General features: G+C 41.8%; 1 protein-coding gene across 2 annotated transcripts in view; it reads right to left on the bottom strand.

Moving 5' to 3' along the window:
* The window catches only part of MFSD6 (major facilitator superfamily domain containing 6), a 54,731-nt gene that overhangs the window by 20,473 nt on the left and 9,937 nt on the right, over positions 1-24,321 (bottom strand). The window lies entirely within an intron of this gene.

The raw sequence follows: 24,321 nt of genomic DNA, 5'->3' as shown, positions 1-24,321 counted from the left end.
TGCTTTTTTAAGATAGTCTGGGCACACTGCCATCTATAATGACATTGCTGGCTTCCTTCCAGGTGCTGTAGGATAGACATACTGGGGAGGGCAGCCACTCCACTATGAGGGGGAGGAGGAAGGATGAAAATGAGAACATGAGAAGAAGAATGTGGTCTTCCTTGCAAATCCCAAGATGCCAAGCAGTTTCACAAGGAGACTCTCAAGGTCACTAAAACTATCAAGGTCACTAAAAACTATCAAATCCATTTTTCCTATTAGTTCAACTGATACATATTAATTTCTCAAAATCCATTATATCATATCTGCTTTACTAAAACAGTGGTAACTATATCTCAACATCTCACTTTCCCCTTATCAATCACTACCACCAAAATGTGAGTATAATGAAATAAAGGCCTAGAGTGGTGCACCCAACCTAGAAGGTTGCCACGTCTCTCCTCCAGAACTGGATGAGCTGGTTTTGAAGCAAACAGTGGCTGTTTCTAAGTATGAAACACAACCTGATGATGGGGATTACTTTATTCGGTTGGTTTCCATTTTCAGATAAGTTCCCTAACCTGAATGCTTTCCTCTTCCTCCCTTTTCTAAATTCAACTAGGACTGAGGTGAAAACTCAAAGGTAAAATAAAGAAGTCAATAGTATAATCTGATATTTTTTCTAATCTTGCTCAATTATATCAACTATACTTTTATATTAAAGCCGTTCCTGTAAACATTGCTCTCTTTTACCAATACTGGATCAAGAAAAAAAAGCTCTGAGATATACAACTGGAAGTAGTAATTGTAACAGAGGACATAGAAATGAAAACTGGAATAGTGGATGAAACAGAAGATAGAGAGAGAGGAAATGGAGGTGTGATGGGCTTTAGGAGATTCTTGGTGGAATACAGAAACGGTCCTTTAACTTGTTTTGTGGAAATTTCACTCATATTTGCTATAATTTTATGTTTTAAGGGGTAAAGGATGTCATTCTTTTTGGTTTTATTTTTTTTTTTACGTCACCCAGCTCTTTACTTGTGTGTGTGGTGGGAGTGGGGGAGTAGAGAGTGGAAGGTCACTTAGCCTGTTGAGCTATATCTCTCTGGCCCCTCAAGATTTTTTGATAAAGAATTGTGTTGAGCAAATATCTTACAGAGCCATCAAGTATGGTCCTTCTGTCAGGAAAGAAACAAACAACAACAACAAAAACTGTGGGAAATTAGGACACAAACACAACTTGCACACACCTATGTCTGTCTCCTTTTAAAATTCTAAACCAGCTCTGTCGGTGACCTCCACTTATGTTAACTCTTGTGGTCAACAAATATTTTCACTAAGGGAAATGCAGAAAATAGTTCAGGCTTTATAAATCCCTTGCAACTCCTATGACTCTGTTGTGGAGTGAACTCAACCACAGACAACATGTAAATGAGCGTGGATGTCTAAGTTCCACGACAATTGGAATTATGAACACTGAAATTGAAGTTTCATATAATTTTTTATACATGGCAAAGTAATATTCTTGCCATTTTTAATGAACCACTTAACATAAAGTATTTTTAGTTCAAGGGCTATACAAAAATAGGAAGCTGATCAGATTTGATTTATAGGTTATAGTTTGCCAACTATGGCCAAACCCATTAACTCTCACTAATTCTGGCGATAAACCAGATTGACTAAAGCCTTTGTAAAAAAAAGGCCACAGATGTCAAGTCCCACAATCTCAATAAAGATCCCTGGGGCTGAAACCCAGGTGCCGTGTTCTGAAAGCTCCTATTTTATTCAGATTCTGAGTCAGAATAGAGAACCAATGTTTGAGCTCATTCTAAGCAACATCCTAAAACATATGCCTACAATATCACTGTCAAAAACAGATATCACATCTTCCTTGAGTTCACGCTGCTTATCCCAGTGGTTTCCCACCTTCTTATACATGCAGACTAGTGAAAAGAGAAGTATTTTGTAAATTGTTACTGCAGAAATAATAAATATATTATTTGTGATAGTATTTTGTGTATTGTTTTAAAGCTAATACTATAAAATAAAACTGCTCTCATAATTTTAAATGGAACAAGACATAGAGCAATAAACAAAAACACAGTCATAGAACATCTCAAACTTTTGAGAAAGCAGTATTTAATTCAAATAATGTTAGCGCAGAATATGCTGTTGCTTCTTGGCTAGAATTTTGATCCTGTGGTGCAGCATTGTTTCAGAGAGACAAAGGTCTGCATTGTTTTGTCAGTTTGATTTTTATCACTGAGGAGATTTAGCAGTTAAGTAGCAATGAATTTCTCATAGACTGGCAGGAAATTTTTGCAGACAAGTGTCAGTCCACAAAACCTGGAGGTGAAAAATCACTGGTCTATCCTGAACCTGAACCGTGGTCGAGGCCATCTCTGAACTAGGGTTTCTATGACAACTGTCCTTTAACCCAGGTCTGAGTCCAAAGGTCCTGACCTAAAATAATCCAGAGTGAATCTACTGACCCAGATTTGGGGCAGACTCTGCTTAAATTTCTACCATATGGGTTTCAGTGAGAGTCTGTAAGTTCTATAGTTCTGGTTCTCAGATTGCCTGCACAAATCAAGAGGTTGAGAACTTGAGTGAGCCTTCCACACTTGCCCACATTCTACTTTCATCATTTCTAGTCCCTTGAGACCTAACAGGTACCTTAAAAGAGAATAAAATAAGACCAAAATAAAATCAGAAACATCCAGAGCAATTTACCTCATCTATCTGAGTTCGTTTCCTTACACCTGCTCTGCAGACTTGTGATGATAACACAGAGAATTGCCCCCAATAAGCACTCAATAAGTGTAGCCTTATTACTTTATATATTTCTCCTGGCTGGCTCGGTGGGACCGTTGACTCTTTATGGGCTGGAGCGATAGCACAGCGGGTAGGGCATTCGCCTTACACGCGGCCAACATGGCTGACCCGAGTTCGATTCCTCCGCCCCTCTCGGAGAGCCCGGTAAGCTACCGAGAGTATTCGATATGCCAGACACAGTAACAACAAAGTCTCCAAAGGAGACGTTACTGGGCCCGCTCGAGCAAATCGACGATCAACGGGAGGGCCTTTACTTTACTTTACCTTTATTCTGGGGGCCACACCCAGCCAGCTCTGCACTCAGAAATTATTTGGTGGTGTTCAGGCGACCATACGGGGTGCCAGGGATTAAATCGGGTGAACCATGTACAAGGCAAATGCCCTACCTGCTGTACTATTGCTTTCCCCCAATACTTCATTATCCGAAAGATGAGGAGCCAGGTATCTTTTTGTTTTCTGACTCAACTTTTATCCCCAAATTGCAAAGGAGAGGATCCTGCCGGATTTTTTTGGGGGGGCGGGGGTGCTGAGATCAAAACCAGGGCCTAATAAATGCAAAGCATGTGTCCTTACACTGAATGACATCCCCTGGCTCCTCTGCAACCTTTCTGGGGAAGCCAGCAAGGGCAGGAAAGAGAAGACAGGGTTCCGGAAAAAAGACACGAAGTTCTGGAGAGTACAGAGTTCCAGAGAGAGAGGACAGGGTTCAGGAGAGAGAGAGAGGTCAGGGATCCAGAAAGGACAAGGCTCAAAAGAGAGAGGATGGGGTTCCAGAGAGAGAAGACAGAGTTCTAGAGAGAGATGACAGGGTTCCTGAGAGAGAGAACAGTGTTCCAGAGAGAGAGGACAGGGTTCCAGAGAGAGGACAGGGTTCCAGAGGGAGAATACAGGGTTCTAGAGAGAGGACAGGGTTCCACAGAGAGAGGGGAGGGGGACAGAGTTCTGGAGAGAGAGGATGAGGTTACTGGTGAGAGAGGAAGGAGTTTCAGAGAGAAAGGATGGGGTTCTAGAGAGAGGATAGGGTTCCAGAGAAAGGACAGGGCTCCACAGGGAGAGGACAAGGTTTCAGAGAGAGGACAGGGTTCCAGAAAGAGAGGGAGGATGGGGTTAGCGATGAGAGAGGATGGAGCTCCAGAGAGAAGGGATAGGGTTCTAGAGAGAGTACAGGGTTCCACAAAGAGGACAGGGTTCCATAGGGAGAAGGCAAGGTTTCAGAGAGAGGACAGGGTTCCAAAGAGGGAGGAGGGGGACAGAATTCTGGAGAGAGAGGATGGGGTTATTGGTGAGAGAGGATGAGAGAAAGGATGGGGTTCCAGGGAGAAAGGATGGGGTTCTAGACAGAGTACAGGGTTCCAGAGAGATCACCGGATTCCAGAGGTGGGGGACAGGGTTCCGGAGAGAGAGAAAGGATGGGGGTTCTAGAGAGAGGACAGGGTTCTGGAGAGACGACAGGATTCCAGAGGAGGGATAGGGCGCAGGGAAAGTGTTCCGGAGAGAGGATAATGGGTTCTGGTGAGAGAGGTCAGGCAGATGACTGAGCAGAAGCACTGGCCCTGCTGGACCCCTTGGAAGGACCACAACATCCACTCCTTGTTAGACAAAAGTAACACTATCACCAGGGCAAGGAGCAGCAATTTTTTTTTTTTTTTTTTTTTTTTTTTTTTTTTGCTTTTTAGGTCACACCCGGTGATGCACAGGGGTTACTCCTGGTTCTTCACTCAGAGTGAGTTACTCCTGGCGGTGCTCAGGGGACCATATGGGATGCTGGAACTCGAACCCGGGTTGGCCGTGTGCAAGGCAAATGCCCTACCCAGCCCCAAGGAGCAGCATTTATAACAAAGAAAAGGCAAGTAAGTAATATATTTTTATCTAATAGTCATTATAAGGTATTTTAACAATCCAAAGAATCTCTTAAATATCTGTCTTAATTATATTTCATTCACAAGTGCTAAACTTGTGTTGCCTCCACTCCAAAACCACATATTAAAGCACTACGTTCTTACCCCAGTACCTCTGAGTGTGGCTATGTTTGGAGACGAGCCTGTAAAGAGGCAACTAAGGTCAAAGGGGTCACGGGGCACAGGGGTGGAGGGGAGAGGGGGACGGCACAGAGCTTCAGAGAGAAGTGTGAAGGCCAGAGGAAGATGAGAAAGAGATGAGAGAAAGAGAAGAGAAAGGAGAGAAAGAGGTGGGGGGAGGAGGGAGAGAGGACAGATAGCTGAAAGAGAAGAGAGGGAGAAGAGAGGGAGAGAGAGAAGAAGGGGAGAGGGGAGAGAGGGGAGAGAGAGACAGAGCTAAGAGAGGAGAGAAAGAGGGAGAGGAAAGGTGGGAGAGAGCTGAGAGAGAAGGAGGAGAGGGGAGTCCTCGGGAGAGAGCGGCCCAGCTAACACCAGGCTCCTGGACTTTCAGCTTTTGTTGCTGTGAGGAAACAACCCTCTGCTCTGCCTTCAGCCTCCCAGTCTACAGCGTGCAGTGTCAGTAACCAGAGCCCATGAATAACAGGACTTGCTAATTAAATGGAATTTATCCTATGTGTTATTAAAGCATCGTCTTGTTCACGCCGAGCACATGTTCCTCATCATCTTCCAGGATGCTGTGGGGTCGAGAACATCTCTAATGAAACAGCTCAGAAGCAGCATCCCGTTCCAAGTGCAGGAGGCCAGTAAGTATCAAAGAGGCAAGATTAAAAGGCAAATGGTGGGGGGAGGGGGCGCGGAGAGATAGGACAGCGGTTAGGCGCTTGCAATGATATATATTCCCCCAAGCACCACCAGGGATGACCTGAGCACCATCAGGTATGGCCCCCAAACAAAACAAAACAAAACAAACAGCAATGCCTATGGGCCAGAGTAATAGTACAGCAGGTAAGGTGCTTGCCTTGCACACAGCTGACCCAAGTTGGATCCCTGGCATCCCACATGATCCCTTGAGCCTAAGTGGAGTGATTCCTGAATGCAGAACCAGGATTATCCTGAGCAGCACCTCCAGGTGTGGTCCAAAAAATAAAACAAAAGGCAAATTTGGAAAAGGTAGTTGGTGTAAGAAAATACATGTGCAAATAAGAACACATTGGTGTGGAGAGAATAATTCATCAGAAAACACTCTACTACGGAAAACCCAAATTACTAATTTAGGAAAAAATTTGAATTTGTCAAACAACTTGATTCTATATTAAGGAAAATGTAACAGGAAAATGCTAATGAAACTTGAATTTCTTATACCACCACAGTTCACTTTATGAGCAGGATAAACTGACTTGGTTATGTTAAGAAAGATAACTGATACTATAGTTTCCCAGAGAGACAGTTGTCAAGATATAGATACAATTAATTCTCATTTTGCCATTCCTGTCAGTTGTTAGTCATTATACATTTTCTTAATTTTAACAACTTATCAGACTGAGTAACCTCTGAGCCACATGAACATACATTTTGCTTCATCAGCACCTACTTTGAAACCCCTGTGTCCCATACACAAATCTGGACTCCTGGGGGAAAATCTTCCCCACTTCCCTGGTGAAGGGACAGATACAGAAACAAACAGATTAAAGACGGTGGTTCTAAGAGTGGGCAATAGTGTGTGTGTGTGTGTGTGTGTGTGTGTGTGTGTGTGTGTGTGTGTGTGTGAAGAGAACTTGTATGATTTGGTGGAGGGGGGTAGTTGGCATGATAACAAATGTGATCACTTACTATTTAGTTTGCTCACAGAAGGGAGATTTTCAGGGGGCACTGAGGTTTTTTTTTTTCCTGACAAATAAGTTTGGGACCATCTGCTCTTTAGAGTCATACACAGTGCACTGAGGGAGTCCTATGGAGGACACCCCCAGGTGTCCCTGGGAGTTCCTGGAGACCTGGGTTAGAAGCAATGGATAAAGGCAGTGAGCAAAGAAAACAATTCGGAACAAAAGTAACCAGAATAATCATTATTACTGTAATTCATGAACATGGAATGAGTCCATTTATTTGGGTCTTCTATATCTTTAAACATTTATAACAGCTTTCAGTGTATAGATATTTCTTATTTTTTTTATATTAACTCTCAAGTATTTTTCAAATAGCTACTGTGGGTATATTTTTTAAGTTTATAGTCAGATTGTGTATTAAAACACAAAGATTTGTATGTAAAAATTTTTCAAAAAATAAAACCTCAAGTGTCTGCCTACAGGATCTGTAACAGTTTCAGAAGGAACAAAGTAATTATTTATGAAGAGATGAAGGTACTTTTTCAGTCCAGACCTAATCCTGAAATGATTCTTCATTCTGGATTAACAAACAGTCCAACAAAGGAAGACCCAAGTAGGTTTATTCAATAAGGGTCAGAGCTGAAGCAGAAGGGAAGCACCAAGCACAGAGTGTTCTCAGGTGAATTAAACAACTGAGAGGCGAGCAGTCTGCAAAATCATCACTGGAAGAACATAAAGGTTCCTAGAAAATAAGTGAGACAAACTACTCAGATGAAGACTGATTTTTATTCTGGGAAGTGGAGAAAGGAGACTGAAAATGTTACACAATCCTTGTTCTAGATGCTCACATGCCAATGTTGACAAGCACTACTCAGGGCCAGGGGGCGGAAGACAGACTAACGGACTAGCAACCAAACACACTCAGACAGCAACACTTCAATAGGGGACACACCATTGGGGAAATTTCCTCAGCTGTGCCTCGCTATCATTTTTAACAGTTCCTAACAAAAATAAATAGGCTATTCATACCACAGTCTATAATCTGCATAGTATATTATTGATCAACTTATCTTTTCTTAGAATATGGCTTGCATTCAGGTTGGATTTCATTCTTCCCAGAGCATCACTTTAAGGTCCAAACAAACTTATCCCCCCAAACAAAGTTGTCTTCAGATTACTATCACAGAGAAGACAGACATCAGTTGCTAATCACAGTGAAGATTCTGGTGCTTGGGGTCAGGGAATACCTCAAAGGGCTGAACCATATGCTTTACATGTGGGAACCCCGGGATTCAATTCACAGCACTAGCTGGTTTCCCTGGCACTGCCCCCTGTGGTCCCTGGACACCATAAGGTATGACTGTACCCCTCTCAGTAACTCAACAGCAGGCCAGCAAGATGGTTCAAAGGGCTGGAGGACTTGACATGTTGGTTGGGTCCCCTGTATCACATGGTCCCCCAACACCAATGGGAGTGACTCCTGAGCACCATGATGGATGTGATGAAAAAGCACCAAGTAACTAACCACAAGTGTGTGTAGGGCTGCGAGCAGGTAAGATAGAGAAAAGAACAGTATGACAATGATATAATAGCTGGGGATGATCACGCTGGACAAGATCTGAGAATTAAAAGCGGGTAAAGGGATATTCTTGGTAACCTTTCAGTATCAATATTGCAAACCACAATGCCCAAAAGGGGGGAGGGGGAGAGAGAGAGAGAGAGAGAGAGAGAGAGAGAGAGAGAGAGAGAGAGAGAGAGAGAGAGAGAAGAAAAGCATCTGCCATAGAGGCAGGCAGGGAGTGGGGGGTTGGGGGTTAATGGGAGGGAACCTGGGGACACTGGTGCTGGGAAATGTACACTGGTGGAGGAATGGGTGTTGGAACACTATCTGAGTGAAATTTAATCATGAATAGCTTTGTAAGTGTCTATCTCAGAGTGATTCAATAAAAAAGTTTAAAAAATAAAGAAAAAACACCAAGTACTAATGAATGTGTCACTGTTTTCCTTTCATGTCCTCCAGTGCTCCCAGCCCCCACAAAAAAAAAAAGATAACCACTTCTATGAGCACTTGCTCTTCCAAGAACAAAACATTTTCTAGCAGTGTCACTGATTCATATTAATGAGCTAGTATACTGATGGATGTAGTCAGTTTAGGAAAGCAGGTGTATATTTAGAAGGTGGGTATATATCTACCTAAACCATTTAAAAGTAAGATTTAGCCCTGTGAAGTTCAATTTTAGTTTACTGAACTTCCAAAGGCCATGCCCCATACCTGCCACCACAAACCCATGTTTCTGCTCTTCGCACAATAAGGTTTCACTGTTGGCACTCTCTATTTATTTTTTTTAAATTTTTATTAGTGAAACACCATGAGGTACAGTTGTAGACTTACAAATTTTTGTGCTTGGGTTTTAGTTATACAATGATTGAGTACCCATCCCTCCACCAGTGCCCATTTTTCACCAAAACTGATCCCGAGTACTCCTCACACACCCCATCCCCCCCCATCCCACTCTGCCTCTGTGGCAGGGCATTCCCTTTTGTTCTCTCTCTCCTTTTGGGTGTTGTGGTTTGCAAAAGAGGCACTGAGTGGCAATCATGTTCAGTCTATAGTCTACTTTCAGCATGCATCTCCCATCCTGGGAGCATCCCCCCAACACCCTGTATTTGATGCTCCCTTCTCTACCTGAGCTGCCCTTCCCTTAGCATGTGTGGCTGGCTCCAAGCCATGGAGTAAAACTCCTGGTACTTATCTCGGCTATTCTTGGGTGTTAACCTCCTATTTTGTTACTTTATGTTCCCCAGATGAATGCAATCTTTCTATGTCTATCCCTCTCTTTCTGGCTCATTTCGCTTAGCATGATACTTTCCATGTAGTACCACTTGTATGTAAATTTCATGACTTCATCTTTTCTAACAGCTACATAGTACTCCACTGTGTATATGTACCAAAGTTTCTTTAACCAGTCCTCTGTTCTCGGGCACTCAGTTTTTTCCAAATTCTAGCTATTGTAAACAGTGCTGCAATGAACAAACAAGTGCAGATGTCACTGTTGGCACTCTCTTTACCCTTCCCTTGCTTGCCCTCTTCAGGGTCCTTTCTTCCACCCACTGTCACCACTGCCAGGGTTTCCTGGTTGCAAGGATCTTCACTGATCTTCCCTGGAATTCTCGCCCTCACCACATACTCCTCTGAGAGCACGAGGGCATCAAGAGCAACCAGAAAGCAGGAGGAGATGTGGCCACTGAGTCACTAGGCTGAGCTGCCCCTCCCTGGGCTCAGAATACCTGAGAATGAACTCTGAACCATTTTCTTATCATAAACTGAGCACTGGTACCTCTGACTGTGAGTATTCTTGACAGAAGACAACCCTTTCAGAAACCTCTTCCCTGGATGTTTTAGGTAGGACTCATCTCTTTCCCTCATTCCGCGGTGATTACCTTTGCTCCCATAAGTGTGTGGTACAATCTGTAGCCATAATGGGAGGAGATGGAGGCCCTAGGAAGGGAAGGCCAGGCCCATCTTTGTTCACAAAAGGAGTCTATGTTGCTTGAGCTCTCTATGAGTCTGTAATAATGTGATTTAATAGTATCCCAAGTAAAATGGTCAAATGAGAGCCCAGAAAAAACAACTGTCTTCCTGAGAACAGCATTTCCCAATGAACCCCTATCATTCTGAATGGTTTAATAATCCCATAGAAGCCACCTTTTCATGGCAAAAGGCTTGCATCCCATTAGGTGCTAAATATCAGTATTTGCAACAACTGAAAATGCCCCCACACATCTTTCTTGATGTTTTCTGTTGAGAACTTCTAGTTGAATCTCTCAAAACAATGACTTTATGATCTTTGTATCACAACAAAGTGTGTGTGTGTGTGTGTGTGTGTGTGTGCATGCGTGCTGTCTATATTCAAGTGATATTAGTACATAAACAAATCTACAGGGACAATAAATCATAACCAATGATTTTTAGGAAATTTGTAATTACAGAGTCCTTTGTTGGCTAGGGAATATATTCCTATGGATTTTTACATTTGTATAGTGAGACATGTACCTTTTGATAACCATATAGCAATAATATTATAAAGATTTAAAAAATTCAAATTAGATATGAGAAAGACAACCATGTAAATACTGGATTTAAAATAAAAACTGAAAAGAATTCTTGTATCTTTTAAGTATTTAAGTATTAGAAACAAACTGATGGAAACCGTAGATTATTGGTTGACCCTCATCAACAGAATTATTTTCAAATAAAATGTCTTGCTTTACTTTAAAGATTAATTGATTGTTTTTTTTTTAGAGGATGGTATTAAGCTATAGCTGGTGGTGTTTAAGGTTTTCTCCTGTTTCTCTGCTCAAGGATCACTCCTGGGAGTACTTGGGGGACCACATGCAGTGCTGTAGATCAAACCTGTGATCCACAACAAGATGCTTTGGTCCACGGTCCTCCCGTTGTTCATCGATTTGCTCAAGCGGGCCCAGTAACGTCTCCATCGTGAGACTTCTTGTTACTGTGTTTGGCATATCGAATACGTCACGAGGAGCTTGCCAGGCTCTGCCATGCGGGCAAGATACTCTTGGTAGCTTGCTGGGCTCTCCGAGAGGGGCGGAGGAATCGAACTCAGGTCAGCCATGTTGGCTGCATGCAAGGCAAACGCCCTATCGCTGTGCTATCGCTCCAGCCCGAGAAGCTTTGAATGTGACCCAAATTCCTTTACATGTGTTCACAGCATCATGTGCCTCTCCTCATGTTTTTGTGGGAACAGTATAATACACTGACACACTTGGAGGTATGCCTGGTTTGGTGCTTTGGGAGTCATTCCTGAAAGTACTTAGGGAATTGTTTGTGTTGAAAATACAATTCAGGGCCTCACATCTGCAAGGCAAGTGCTCTACTCTGAGCCACATCCCTGGCCCCTCCCTCTTCATCCTTTTCTCCTCTGTGGGCATCTGTTGACAGAACTGAACAGGCTGGGCCAGCAGGGACAGGGCTGTTTCACATTGTGCTGGATGGGGTTTATCTCTAGTGCTTGTTGTAAGGCAATAACTTAACAAATAACTATGGACAAGAAGGAAAATATGACTGCTTTACACAGAACTTCAACAAATATTTAACACCCTCTGCCAAGTACCAGCAAAACAATCATGAACAAGGCATAAGCTATGTACATATTTGTAAACATGCATGATTAGGCTATAGGAATAAGTGATTAGTATAGAAAAGAGTGCATCATCTTTTTCAAAAGGCCGGGAACTATAATAATAGGGGGAAAATGTTGTCCATATTTGGTAAATTTGGTAAACTTTTGATTTGTGCTCATAGAATCTGGTTAAAAATAATCTAGTCATTTCTGTAGACACACTATTATTCAGCAATTAACTAACTATAGTTTCCTTATCACGTGGAACCACATAGGGGATCCACAGCACATGTGCACAAGCAGATATTAGGGTTCTCATGTACCCACAGGCTTATTTTCCCAGTGTAGAAGCCACAAAGCTGGGAGTCAGTGGCATGCCTGTATTAAGTAGACCTTAGCCAAATAAATATCCAACAGAGACTCTGCAAACTAGCAAGCTCCTAATTCTAACTGGGTATAGGTTTCCATTGCCCTATTCTAGGAGAAGAGGCTGTAAGGGATTCACTCTTTCCCAAAAGTAAAAGGGAGACGAAGGAATTTTCATTTAGCGATGCATTTTTTCAGCAGTTACTACGTTCTATTTTTTTTCCCTACAGAAGGAAAAGGTAAGAATGAAGTCTGCATTTCTGCTGATTCTAAATCCTTCTATATTTTGCTGCCTTAAATCTCTCCAAATGACTGATAAACTAAGGGTATAATTATGGTGACATTGGCCAGTTCACTGTGCCATTGTTCTTTTAAGCTTGCTGTCTGCTTTTCCTTGGATTGCATATATCTTCAGGTAATGCAATAATATTTAAACAGAATATAATAAGTTAATTGGAAGACACAATCTGCTATTATGTTTTTATTGCTTCTATTTAGGTAAAAAGAGAAATGACTAACACTCATGTACACACACCATGATTCTGATGAAAAAGTTGTAATTTATCATTATAGGCCTATGATACACATAGAATAGGTTCAATAATAGCATAGCAACTCCATAGATCTCAGGTAAACAAATACTGCCATTTGACACAGCTATTAAGTTAAAGAAGGTTTCAAAAGTTTTACCTGACCCTACACCAAATTTGAAGAATCTAAACAAGGTAACCAAAATTCAGGCTGCAGCAATGCCATAACTAAATCAAAATAATAATCCCACTGTTCTTAACTTTGGCTGGACCACAGCAGGAAGTGGGTACAACTCAAAGATTCTTAACAAAAAATGAAAGGAGTAGGAGCAAGGAAAAGAAATAGGGAGTGTTGGGATAGGATGTTTGAAGGGGGATGGCTTCCTGTGGGGATTAAAGAAAAATCCCTGTGAGGGCCTTTCAAACATGTGAAGGACATTTCCACGGAAGAGAGAGTGGGCTGTATGAACCCCAAATCTGACCTGCAAGCAACTAGCACAATGAATATTGTTTATTTTCTAGGCAGAAATTAAGAGGATTTCTACAGCCTTCTTTTCGACTGGACTTGATCCTGCGTGACCTGAGTCTGACCCCGCCTGGATCTCTGCATGGCCCTGAGAATGACGTCTGCCCACAGGAGCCAGAGCTCCTGGTGAAGAGAACCAGGCTCCGATCCAACCGAGAGCTGGTTAAAGAGCTACTTGGGGCCGCGTGCTGGACTTCAGTTCCACAAAACACTTCCTGTTTTGCTTAGGGCCCTCAGTTGTCTGCTCCATTCTGTGTAAAGGTCTTGTGGGACACAGATTCTTCACACCCTTGTGAGGCAGCCAGTGCCATGACCCTTGAGTGGCCCAACAAAGGACCAGGGTTAAGAGAACGGAAGTGAAACCTGCAGGGCTGCACTGGCTCACTAAGGCTGCAGAAACAAATACCACAGACTGGGTGGCTTATACAATACATTCTATTCCCTGAAATTTCTGGAAGCCACCAGGCCGTTATCGTGTCCTGAAAAGACCTTCTTAGTTGGTAGAGCTCCTTCTCCCAGGATCTTCACGTGCCTGTGCTGTGGGCTGTGGTATGTTTGTGTTCCAATCACTTCTCCTCACAGGTTATTCAGGATTAGGATCCATCCTAACGACCTCATTTGAACATAATCACCCCTTTAAGGACCTTGTGTCCAAATGTGGTCTGACATGTGAATGACTGAAATGGGGTGAGGAATGGAGACGCAATCCAGCTCATAAAAATGACAGTGAGGTAACTCACAGGTCCAACATAAAGCAAAATTCAGTAAAAGCTGACAGGGTTTTCTTCAAGTACTTATTTTTCCAACTATCTATTTAATGCATAGATAGAAACAGAGCAAGTGATCCCAACGGTGGCGTCAAAAGGCAGAGAGAGGCTGAGCACTTGGCATTGTTAGCATTTTGTCTAACCTAATCCAACTGTATTGACTCATTGGTGCTATCTGGCTGATTGCTATTTACTTTTCCAGTGGCTGATGTGGAATGAAAGGTTATGACAAACAGTGCTAATTAATGTGTTTTCACAATGGTTGTGTGTGAGCCAAAGCAGTGAAATCCACAGCACAGGCAGCCTAGAAGCGAGCATCTCTGCAGAATGAACAGAACTGCTTTGGGTACCATAGAGGAATCTTGAAAAGATCAAATACAGGTAAGGAAAGACTCTACAACAATGTGCAGATATGTAAGCTACCATCCCATAAAATGTGAACATTTCAGCAAGAAACACAAATTCTGTCTGAGCTGGTCTGTGGAGAAATTGCTTAAGTTTAGGGTTCTGGCTTTCATTCAAGTCAATGGGCTTTGAGCTACAGGACAGAGGGAGGGCACTGGGGCCAGCTTTGGACCCAGGAGAGCCATTCTGTACAGGTATCGGTGAACCTTGCCTGTAAAGAGTGCACTCCATTTGATCCATGGCAACACATTTCTTCACCACTCCATAACTCACCGTAAACATACAGAAACATCATAATGTAGGCTCCTAACCAAACAAAAATATGCAAGAAACAATTCCAAACTGCAAAGGTCACAATGGTAAAGCCACGCAGAAACTCAAGTCAATGAGTTTTTTTTTTTTGTTTGTTTGTTTGTTTGTTTGTTTTTTTGCTTTTTGGGTCACACCCAGTGATGCACAGGGGTTACTCCTGGCTTTGCACTCAGCAATGACTCCTGGTGGTGCTTGGAGCACTATATGGGATGATGGGAATCGAACCCGGGTTGGCCCCATGCAAGCCAAATGCCCTACCCGCTATACTATCGCTACGGCCCCATCAATGGGCTTTAAAGAAAGCAAATTCTCTATACTGATTACAGTAAATCCTCTCTTAAATCATATTGCTATCACTGGCTGATAGTCCCTTTAGACAGGCAAGGCATGAGTGTGTTTTGAATGAGCAAAACACAAAGTCAGGGTCTGAGCAGGGATAGAGGGAGGGGTAGATCTAATGTGATTTTTTCCCCTTATACTAAAATCAACCAACATAGAACAAAATATTAGGAGACTGGGAACAAAAAAACAGGGAATCAAATCCAACCCTCTTTCTAACTTATAGAGGCAGGAAATAAAAAGGACCAGAGATATAAGAGTGATTGGTTGGTGCAAGGTCAAGGAAGAAGAGCAGAATCCCCTTGTCCTATAGTGCATTCATGGCAGGTAAATCATTGTACTGTCACTGTTCTAGGGTCCCTAATGAAGTCAAACCTAGACAAGCAGCAGAACACCTTCAGATGATTAGGCTGCCAGCAACCACAGTGCACTCAGAATAAGGAACTTAAGTTCATATTTGATTTGGCTTTAGAAGAAGGTCAACATTTTAAACATTGATGAATCATTAGGAAGAATAGGGTAAGAGCAAAGTAGAAAAGCAAATGCCACTCAACAGCTGCTCAGTGTCTTGTATCACAAGAATTTATTGGCCTGGAAGATGTTTCAAAGGAGTGGAGTGCCCATTTTGCATTGGAGAGCCCCGATTCGATCCCTGACATCTAATAGAGTCTGATTCCCACCCCTAAACGCACACATTCTGGCTCCACCAGATGTGGCTTTAGAAGAGAGAGGGGGAAAAAAGGAGTTTTCCAAGAAACAAAATCCAGTGCTATGAGAGGAAAGGAATCAAAAGAGCATTTCTGCTGACATAGGCCCCAGACACCTCGATTATCACTGCTTAGGCAGAAACCACAGTGAGCCCAAATATTAGCCACCCACCTTCAGGATGGATTTAGGCTTCACCAGACACAGTGCCTAGAATCAAATGATTAGAAGCTGTATGACCTGGGGCTGCATAAAATTAACACATTCTAGGGAGGAAACACACACACACACACACACACACACACTATTTGGCTTGGGCTGGGTAAGAAGCATAAATCAGGGAGGAGAAAAGCAAACACACTCACCTAGCAGAACTGTGAGACTATGAGGAGTGAACAGACCAGGGCTCTACACCAGGGAGTGTCTACACTGAGAATGCTCAGTGAACAGCCAAGGCTGTACACATCATCTCAAGTTCTCTAGACCAGCCTGGAAGGTTCTGAGAAGGGTTCTCTCTACCACAGCAAGGTAGGTCCCCCCCGCCCACACACACACCTTAGTGGAATATGATTCCTGGGAGGTGGGTCTCAGCCCTCCATTTCCAACTCAGGCTTTCCTTGCTCGATTGATTGATTGATTGATTGATTGATTGGGTTTTCAGGGAGAAACGACTCCCAGTGATGCTCAGGGTTTACTTCTGGCTCTGTGTTCAGGAATCACTCCCAGCAGTTCCCTGGTGGCCACATGGGATGCTAGGGATCGATCCCTGATCAGATGCATGCTAGGCAAGCGCCTACCCACTGTACTATCTCTCCAGCCCCTCCTTGCTCCACTTAAGTCATAGCAAATGCCTTTGTTTGGATGCTCTAACAAAATGCCATGGGATGAGTGTTAAATCACAGAAATTCATTTTCTCACAGTTCTGGAGGCTAGAAAGGACAGAGCAAGAGGCCATTTTGGTAGAATCCTGAGGTGAGACTTCTACGGTGCTCCTATATTCTCATGTGACAGAGACAGAACAGCTCTCTGCATCTCTCCTGAAGAGGGGGGACTAAGTTTGCCCTGAGAGCTAATGTTTCCAATACCACATCATTCCCCCCAAATCTATCACTGTCACTGTTAGGGATTGATGCTTCAACACAGGAATCTGGGGAGAGGGGAAACTTGAATCAGTCTACAACAACACGCTTCTCTCTCCTTAAACCTTGCACTCTCCACCCCAGGGGGGCCCACCCAGCAGTTCCATGAACCCCGGCTTCAGGTTCTCAGGTGCTCCACCCATGTCCCCCTGGAGTAATCATGCTTTTACCCTCAATAGCACTTATCACCCTCACATCAGGCCACTGGAAAATGAATATAATGAAATGACAGCTTTTGCTGAAAGGCTGTTGTAAATAAAAATATTTCATAAATAAAACATTTATAAAAATTACGTGATACAGCTTAAAGGGCAGGGAGAAAACTCAAAAGGCTGAGTGCATGCTCTGCATACAGATGCCTTGGGTTCCATATTGTTCCCAAACACTGGGGTGTATAACCCCCCTAAGCACAGAACCAGGAGTATCCCATAAGCATAGCCAGGTATGGATAAAAAAAAGAGAGAGAAAATGTAGAGTGATGGAGCATTTAGAATAAAGGAGATCTTACTAGGAAGACAGGTGGGTACTTGGAACAGTTTGATAAATGGTACCAGAACCTCAGAGCACAAAATAGAAGATTTAGCAGTAAGACAAGGTGCCAAGTGATGGCTCACAAGCCAAGCAAGGACACCAGCAGTGCATCCCTCCCAATCTCTATGAGTGTGCTTCTGGTGGCCCTTGAGTATAAACTGTAGGATCAGTTACACCTCAGGGCCGAGCATCATTGGGTCATTCCCCTATTCCAGTACTGTTAGTTATGAGCCTAACCTAAAAACTTTTTTTTTAAAGAGGTGAGACTGAAGGCTGGTGAGATAGTACAGCAGGTAAGATGCTTGCCTTGTTCATGACTGACCCAAGTTATATACAATATTTCTGGCACCCCAATATGGTCCCCTGAGACCTGCCAGCAGTGATCTCTGAGTGCAGAGCCAGGAATAAGCCTTGAGCACCCCCAGGTATGGCCCAAGAAACAAACAAAAAAAATAAGAAAGAAAAAGAAAAAAGGTGAAATAGGGTCACAGAAAGAAAAAACAAATAACTAATCTATCCTTATGATGTAAATCTATAAGGAAACGTTGAGAACTGGATGTGAGTGGTTCAAGTTGAGAATAGGAAGGAAGTTGTAAGGAAGTTGTAAGGAAGTTGCGAATAAGATGTGAGTTTGGGTTTGGGTTTAAATCTTAGTTATGCAACTGGTGTAACTGTGTTACCATGGGTGATACTACACTCAGCTACTCAAAACTGGACCTGCCAATGTCTAACTCACAAAGCTATCCTAAGAACTGCACCAGGGTCAGGAGGGGAACTATTTAGCAGGGTGTCTTTGTAAGACTCTCTGCAATGAACACTCAAATGGCACCATGGCAACTGTTATTATTTTTATAATATTACTCTAATTTTAAAAATAATTTTTAAAATTTAATTGTAAAATTTAATTTAAAACTTTCGTAACATTACTTATAATTGTTTTGTTCAAGTTAGATATTTAAAAATCTTGTCTGTTTTCTTTATCCTCTAGATTCTATGGTTACTTTGAACTTTTGAAGCTGCTAAGACAAAAAAAAAACAAACCATAGGTCAACATACAGATGTCTGGAAGAGCATTAAAACAACAAAGGTACTAGCTTAGAACTCAAGAAATATTAACAATTCCATTGCTCTGAGACTCTGACAATAAAGTAAAATGAGAGAATTCCAAAGGAGGGCAAAGAAACAATGAAAGATTCTCCACCCACTTCACTGTGATTTCTTAAAAAACTTTATCTCCCTCCCCTTCACTGCTATTTCTGTGATGATGGGGACTACATATATGTGTATTCACACATACTTTTGGTTTCAGTGCACGAGGGAGCATATGCTTCGGGTCTTGGGAACCCCAAACAACAGGGACACTGGGGTGACACTGGGGCCTGTAGCTTATTCATTCATTACTTGTCAAAGGAATGAAAGAATAATGATGGCCACCACAATACTACCTGAGTCTGTAGGTGAGCCTTCACTGTCCCTATTGGCTCATTTAACCTTATTAAAATGACAATGGCATGAAGTTAGTCTCCAGTTCACAAACAAATTACCTGAGGCTCAACAAAACTAAATTACTGGTTTATAGCTAGTGTGGGATCTGCATTTCAGGTTCTAATGCAAATGCATGCACACAGATGGACAGACAGGCATACCACTACACACACTCTTTCTCCGGGAGACATGAGATTATAAAAGAATATAAGAAAACAGGACAGCTACCAGAATACCCAACATTCCTACTAGGGCACAGAACACCACATTGGACCAACTCATTGCCTTCTCATTCTACTAAGTAGAAGGAAATGGTCGACATCTCATGGTGACATCTAAGGTCTGTGGCCACACCCCCTCAGAAAGGATTCCTCCCTGGGAGCAGAAGTCTTACTACCACAGCACAGGGACAGTCATAATAAGACCAATGCAGCTTAACAGTTCTTTCAGATAATAGCTGAACATCCACCTACATGCTCTCTTTCTAAAGAAAGAAAATGTTAGCACATTCCTGTTTGTGGATAGATTACTACTCAGAGATGTCATTTTCAGGGCCAGGAGAGATACTATAGTAGGTAGGGTGCTTGCATTGCATGTGGCCGACCTGAGTTCAATTACTGGCATTCCCATATGGTCCTCCAAGCACCCAAGAGTAATTTCTAAGCATAAAGCCAGGAGTAACTGTGTGCCCCCAAACCAAAAAATAAAAAAAAATAACATAAATATGTCACTTTTATCAGAGAAGAGATGCCTACTACTCCAGAAATCCAAATGGAATAAAAGTTTTCAGGAAAGCTTTGGAAAACTTTAAGGAGGTACACTAAGAAGTAAACTTTTAATATATGGCAGTATACAAATTATAGAAACAAAAATCTCAACTGTAAATACAAAAACATCTCAAATTGGAAATGGAAAGATACCCCCTGCTCATGGGTTGGGAGACTTAACATTGTCAAAATGGCAATACTACCGAAAGCATTGTATAAATTCAATGCAATCCCTATAAGGATACCCATGACATTCTTCAAAGAAATGGAGCAAACACTCCTGAAATTTATATGGAACAATAAGCCCCCACGAATAGCTAAAGCAATTCTTGGGAAAAAGAAAATGGGAGGAATCAACCTCCCGAACTTCAAACTGTACTACAAAGCAGTAATAATTAAAACAGCATGGTACTGGAACAAAGGCAGAACTGCAGACCAATGGAACAGGGTTGAATACACTGACATCTCCCCTCAATCATATGCTCATCTAATCTTTGATAAAGGTGCAAGTAATGTGAAGTGGAGTAAGGAAAGCCTCTTTAATAAATTGTGTTGGCATCACTGGACGGCTACATGCAAAAAAATAGGCTCAGAACTCTGCCTAACACCATGTACAAAAGTAAGATCAAAATGGTTAAAGACCTCAACATCAGACCAGAAACCATAAGGTACATTGAAGATAAAGTTGGCAAAACCCTCCATGACATTGAAGCTAATGGTATCTTCAAAGATGCCACGCCACTGTCTGAGCAAGTGAAAACAGAGATAGATAAATGGGACTATCTTAAACTAAGAAGCTTCTGCACCTCCAAAGAAACAGTGACCAAAATACAAAGACAGTCTACAGAATGGGAAAGGATATTCGCCGAATACACATCTGACAAGGGGTTGATATCCAGGATATACAAAATACTGGTTAAACTCCACAAGAAGAAAACATCCAACCCCATCCAAAAATGGGGCAATGAAATGAACAGAAACTTTCTCAAAGAAGAAATCCGAATGGCAAAAAAGCACATGAGAAAATGCTCTACATCATTAATCATCAGGGAGATGCAGATCAAAACCACAATGAGATACCATCTCACACCTCAGAGACTGGCCCACATTCAAAAGAACAAAAGCAACCTATGCTGGCGCAGATGTGGCGAGAAAGGGACACTCCTTCACTGTTGGTGGGAATGTCCACTGGTTCAGCCCTTCTGGAAAACAGTATGGACGATTCTCAAAAAATTAGAAATTGAGCTCCCATTTGACCCAGCAATACCACTCCTGGGGATATATCCCAGAGAGGCAAAAATGTATAGTCGAAGTGACATCTGCACTTGTTTGTTCATTGCAGCACTCTTTACAATAGCCAGAAACTGGAAGAAACCTGAATGCCCAAGAACAGATGACTGGTTAAAGAAACTTTGGTACATCTACACAATGGAGTACTATGTAGCTCTTAGAAAAGATGAAGTCATGAAATTTACATACAAGTGGTACAATATGGAAAGTATCATGCTAAGCGAAATGAGTCAGAAAGAGAGGGATAGACATAGAAAGATTGCATTCATCTGGGGGATATAAAGTAACAAAGTATGAGATTAATACCCAAGAATAGCTGAGATCAGCACCAGGAGGATTACTCCATAACTTAGAGGCCAGCCGGGTATCCTAGAGGAAAGGGCAGTTCAGATAGAGAAGGGAGCACCAAATAAAGGATGTTTGGAGGATCCTCCCAGGAGGGGAGATGCATGTCGAAAGTAGATTATGGACTGAACATGTTTGCCACTCAATGCCTCTTTTGCAGACCACAACACCCAAAAGGAGAGAGAGAACACAGGGGATTGCCCTGCCACAGAGACAGGGGGGATGGGGGGATGGGGGTGGTAGGGATATTATCCATGGTGGTGGAAAATGGGCACTGGTGGAGGGATGGGTATCTGATCATTGTATAACTGAAACCAAAGCACAAAAAATTGTAAATCTACAACTGTAAAAAAAAAATAAAATAAAATAAAGGGAAAAAATAGAAAAAAACAAAAAAAATCTCAAATTAGATATAATATATTTAAAAACAATTTTGTTATACACACTTGTTTAAAGAAGACACTTCTTTAGAGAAGTATGCTTTTTCTACAGAGGATAATTATATCGATAACACTCTAAACAGACTTAGTCTTTAAGCTACTTTCCAATTTTAAAAATACTCTTAAATAAAGAAAATATATTTATGTAGAACCAAGAAGGGTAATTATAGTATTTTGACAAATTCCCTTAAAGAAATAAAAACATTACAAAGTGAGGCTCTCCCTGTCCTCTTAGTTCTTCTTTTCCTCCCCTACTTTTACATCCTGTCCAGAAAGCTAGAGCTAAATGTGAATTTTAAATGCATTTTCTTCCCCAAATTTAAATGTCTTTCTAAGCATATAGATATGTTCACAAAAAATACCTACATAAACTATATCATTCTAAAACTTGCTTTTTAAATATGCTATTAAAATCTACATAAATTGTACCATTCTAAAACTTGCTTTTCTTTCCATCTACCCTGAATCATTGATCTAGTTCAGTCCTTTAAAGTTCTTCATAATAGCTACTTTATGACTAAATCATATTGAACAGATTCATTTCCCAGTTATGGACAGACTTTCACTTTTCACCATTAAAAGCAGTAGTGAGTTAAGTAAGCAACCTAGTACATTTCTTTCTGCTTGTGTGAGACCGTTCCCAAGGCAATGATAAACTTAAAGTGAATTTTTTGATCATAAGAAATGTTCAATCTCAGTATCACCGTGGACTGTTGAACTGTTCTCCACTATGGTTGCGTAGGTAATGAAGCTGCGGGAACTGTCTTAATTGTATCTGGTGCACAGTTTGCTAACCAGCATCTGGGCCCACGAGAGAATGCAAGGAAAATCTTTTTTTGGGGGGGAATCACACCCGGAGATACACAGGGGTTACTCCTGGCTGTACAGTCAGGAATTACTCCTGGCGGTGCTCAGGGGACCATATGGAATGCCAGGAATCGAATCTGGGTTGGCCGCGTACAACGCAAATGTCCTACCCGCTATGCTTTTGCTCCAGCCCCTGCAGGGAACATCTTCAGCCATCAAAACCACAGCTCATACAGTACTCCTGCTCCCTTTAACCCCAAAAGCCTCACTTAGCCCAAGCAACTGAAGTTGGAAAAGAAAACTAACCAAATATGACTTAACCAAGGCCACGAGGTCACTTACACTGTCTTACAAAAAGGGTCTTTTGTTTCCAATTATGAATAGTTTAATGATCAGTAATGCTGTTATTAACAAGTCAGCCTTGTAACAATAATATGGTAATATATTTCTTTGTAAAGATTCTTTTCAAGGAATTATAAAAAAAAACAAATTACTCCCTTTCAACTCTTGATTGTAAATTCTTTTACTTTTGAAACTCTATAAGCTTACAGTTTAATAATGAGAATACTCAAATAGTTCTGAGAGGCTTTTTTTCTAAAAATGGATATGAACATCTTTAAAGATAAAGTGAAAAAGGAACACAAAAAATAGAAACCTACCCACATATAAATAATAACTAAAATTATAATCATCCTATATGCCAGCTATTATGGAGACAATAGCTTAAGCCTAAGAACAAGATGTTGAGGAGAAATGCTTATTTGAAAAGCACAAAATTCTTAACTTTGTAGCCTTCATGACAAGTATACTTGTGATATTGTACTTTTTAAATCAATAGTCTTGCAACATATAAGAAGAATGAAAAGGTTAAAAAAAATCAACTGAATTCCTAACATGCCAGCCAATATTCTACCAAATGCCATGTTTTATCTTATTTGTTCCTAAAAAAAAAAATCCTCAAACATAAAGAGGTAGTGCTACAGCAAAAGTGAGGGAGGCAGGTGCCTTTATGTTTTTGTTTGTTTTTAGTTTGGGAGAAACACTCAGATGCACTCAGGGCTTACTTCTGCCCCACTACCTTGGAGTCACTCCTGGTGGGGCTCTGGGAACCACATGTGGTGCTGGGAAATGAAACAGGATCAGCTGCATGCAAAGCAAGTGCCCTGTCCCCTGTCATACCTCATCTGCCTGCAGGTGCCTCTATAGAACTCAGATGGACTTTTACCTAGGGGATCTGGTTGGCGGATTGGTTTTCACATCCTTCTTAATATCAGACAACAGGGGCCGGTATACGTAAAGTATATAAGCAGAGTTAATGAGTTTCTGTCTACAGTGGTCCTAGAGAGGAGAGAAGCTACTGGAAAGAAGCTGCTGCTCAGAGTCATCCCCAAGAACCAAGCTGCTAGCCATGTTAACTGTTTGCACTGTAACAATAAGGTTTTGCTCACAGCACCCCTATTTGTTGAAAGCAGCAAGTCAAATGACTTCTTGAAAGCCAGGGCTCTTAGAGGCAGAGCGAAGCTTGGACGAGGCTACCAACTCCAGGTCCATGTTGGCAAACACAATATGACTTCATGAAGAAGCACAGGAAAGAACCTCCCACTAGCAAACACAGTGGTTTCCTTTCTGTACTCTCTGCCCCTTTTTGTACTCTATATTTTCTCTTCTTTTATCTTGTTTCCTCTCTCTTACTTCTGTCTTAAGTCAATTTGTTGACACCAGAGATGGTGCCTGGATCTGGAGATGGTGTTGGAGGCGTGCTCAGAGAGGCAATTAGTCCTGAAGCAAGGTATAAACAGATTACATTGATAACCATACAACACTGTTAATGCTGCATCACAAAAGATATTCTTGTGCATGAGGCTACATTCAGAAATAAAGCACAGACCATACTTCAGTGTGATCAGAAACTCAGACACACAATAAT

This window comes from Sorex fumeus, unplaced genomic scaffold (assembly GCF_029834395.1).
Source record: "Sorex fumeus unplaced genomic scaffold, SorFum_2.1 ptg000014l, whole genome shotgun sequence".
Classification (NCBI taxonomy): Eukaryota; Metazoa; Chordata; class Mammalia; order Eulipotyphla; family Soricidae; genus Sorex; species Sorex fumeus.
Note: the sequence above shows the minus strand (reverse complement) of the source record. Positions and strands in the feature narration are given on the sequence as shown.